This window comes from Hibiscus syriacus, unplaced genomic scaffold, assembly GCF_006381635.1.
Source record: "Hibiscus syriacus cultivar Baekdansim isolate YM2019G1 unplaced genomic scaffold, ASM638163v2 tig00110429_pilon, whole genome shotgun sequence".
In the NCBI taxonomy this organism is placed as follows: domain Eukaryota; kingdom Viridiplantae; phylum Streptophyta; class Magnoliopsida; order Malvales; family Malvaceae; genus Hibiscus; species Hibiscus syriacus.
The window spans coordinates 1915087-1915787 of NW_024062733.1; the positions used below are offsets into that span (position 1 = coordinate 1915087).

General features: G+C 35.5%; 1 non-coding gene across 1 annotated transcript; it reads right to left on the minus strand.

Annotated features, from left to right (window-relative positions):
• Positions 1–211: 211 nt before the first annotated feature.
• LOC120125184 lies at positions 212–318 on the minus strand. The gene has a single exon (XR_005516340.1). It is a non-coding gene; the product is annotated as a small nucleolar RNA R71 (small nucleolar RNA).
• Between the last annotated feature and the right edge of the window lie 383 nt (positions 319–701).

A 701-nucleotide genomic window follows, 5' to 3' on the forward strand; every position in this document is an offset into this window, starting at 1 on the left:
CTTAGGGCCATTTACGAGCTTTTATTGAAGTTTTCGATTCTTTTATTCATCAATGTGTACCAGAGGAGGCCTTGAAGCTGAAGTTATTTCCCTATTCATTGTGTGATAAAAACTAGTTTGGTTTAGTTCACTACCATCGAGTGCTGTAGCATCCTAGAATGAATTAGCATAGAAGTTCTTTTTGTGATTCAACCTACCATATATGAATTCTAGGCTTCAAAATGAATTGATTTCATTCATGCAGATGGATGATGAAAGCTTATATGAAGCATGGGAATGATTTAAGGATTTTTTGTGGAAGAGTCATATGCATGGTTTCCCACGTTGGACTCAAATGGAGATGTTTTACATTTTGTTAAACATACACACTCGAATGGTGGTTGATGCCTCGATAAATGGATATGTGTTGGATAAGACATACAATTAATCATATGACATCCTTGAGTGAATTTCTACCAATAATTGTTAATACCCTAATATGCACCATACATTTGGTCGACGTGATGCTGCAGTGGTAGATTCGGAAGCCTTTAACTATATGGCATCTCAAATTTTAACATTGATTGAAATGGTGAAGAAATTGTATAAGCCAAGGGGAATGTATGAAGTTAAAGCCACATCTCTTGTCACTTGTGTATATTGTAGTGATGACAACAATTTTGATGAATGTCCTTCAAATGTGGAGTCCATTTACTATGTGC